A 1,900-nucleotide genomic window follows, 5' to 3' on the forward strand; every position below is an offset into this window, starting at 1 on the left:
GAGGGCTGTGGTGGGGCGTCCTTCCCTGCCAGAGGGAGAGTGTGGCTCTCCTGAAGGGGCTGGATGGAGGGGGGGGAGGCAATCCCATCTCCATTGACAGCAGAGCTGGGTGCAGGCCTCTGTGTCTGGCCGGGTTCAGGATGGCAGCGGGAAACCACTGGGGACACTTGCCCCTTGCTGGGGCTGCCCACCTGCCAGAGGGGGCAAAAAGAGGGAAGCACACAGTGGCCATGTTGGTGTCCTTTTGCCTTACCGCTGACCAAGTGAAATGTCCTGGCCTTCACAGGCCTGCAGCTGTGAGCTAACGGCACAAGTGTGAAGCTCGCGGTGCTGGAAAACCTGTGACTGGCAATGGGGAACCTGGGGCACAGCAAAGATTGGCTGGATTCCTTTCTGACTGCTTTAACCACTGGCCCATCCCTCTCTTGAGAGCCTTGCTGTGGCAGAGGTGTGCCCCAAGGAGCAGCAGGGGGAGAGCTTTGCTCCGCCCTCTGTGCTGAGGTTCAGAGGCTGCTTTGAGCTGGCAGAGGGGGAAGTGAACTCGCAAGCTTGAGCTCCCTCTTTCCGGGCACTCCGTGGGCACCCTGTGAAGGCGAGAGCGTGACATGGTCCTGCTTTTTCTGGCAGCCTTGATGGCACTGTCAGACTTTGGTGAGATGTGACTTTCAGGAGGGCAAGCTAGGGGCAAGATGGCATCCCATCATTTCTGGAGGGGGGAAATTGGAGTCCTGCCTCCCTGGAAGAACTGCAGGTGTTTTCTGTAGGGAGAGCAGGGGCTGCAGACCAGTAAAGGAGACAGTCTGGGAGATGTCAGGAGCAATAAGTGTGCAGGGAGGAATAAGCATCTAGACTTTTCCTTTGCAGATGCCTAGCATTCTTACATGCATTGTTGATAGGTATGTATGGACTCAAAGCCTGGTGAGGTACTGCTAAAAAGTCAGTAAGCTGACAGACTTGGGTATGGGAATTAAACAGCATCTGCAGAAAGAAGAGTGCCTGTGTACTTAGCTCAGCATTTTACAGCCCCTGAAAAGGGAGATGGAGAGAGGAGACAGTGAGCAAGCTGGTGAAATGAGAGAGACAGGAGAGAAAGGGGGAGAACAGACACACCTTCAAGCAGTGCTGAAATGCTGTTCTGGCTTTGCAGGTCATGCACAGAAGGACTCTGTGCTGCAGTTTGCACAAGAAACCACCATCCAGGTGGGACACAATGCAACTCTGCACTGCAATTTCTCCACCAGCAGCTTTGCTCCCTACATCTTCTGGTATCAGCAGCGCCCGACCCAGTCCCCTCAGTTCTTGCTGCAGGTGAGCAAGTTCAAGCCTCATGTGCATTCCGGGAGGATCTCCTCTGTGCTCTCCATGGAGAACTCCCAGGTGCTTCTCCACGTGCAAGACGCCAAGCTCCAGGACAGCGCTGTCTACCTGTGTGCACTGAGCCCACACTGGTGCCTGCAGCATGCAGCTTTATACAGGAAGGTGCGGGTGCTGCGAGGAGCAGCTCCCTCTCATCACAGTTTGCATGGAGCTCTGAGCTGAGCCTGCCCAGCAAGGACACGTGGGGCTTGTGGTGAGCCAGGTGTGAGTGGCAGCCCCTGCTCCTGATGCCTGGCAGTGTGGTTAGCATAACCAACAGTAAGGCAAATATCCATAATGTGGAAGGGGGCTGTTAAGGTGCACCGCTGCCCCCTTGTCTCTCCCTCTCACTGGCCCCAGCATGTGGAGACACCCACCATTGTGGTGAGAAAGGGCATTAGTGTTATCACTCTAGTAATTCAACTAGTAATTTATTTGTAGTAATCTTTAGGATTTTGTAGTAATTTTTAGTATTTCTAGTAATTTCTTATGTAATAATAAATCTCTAGTTATAACCACAACCTGTGGCCAGTCCTCCTTCTGC

Source organism: Anser cygnoides, chromosome 22 (assembly GCF_040182565.1).
Source record: "Anser cygnoides isolate HZ-2024a breed goose chromosome 22, Taihu_goose_T2T_genome, whole genome shotgun sequence".
Lineage (NCBI taxonomy): Eukaryota > Metazoa > Chordata > Aves > Anseriformes > Anatidae > Anser > Anser cygnoides.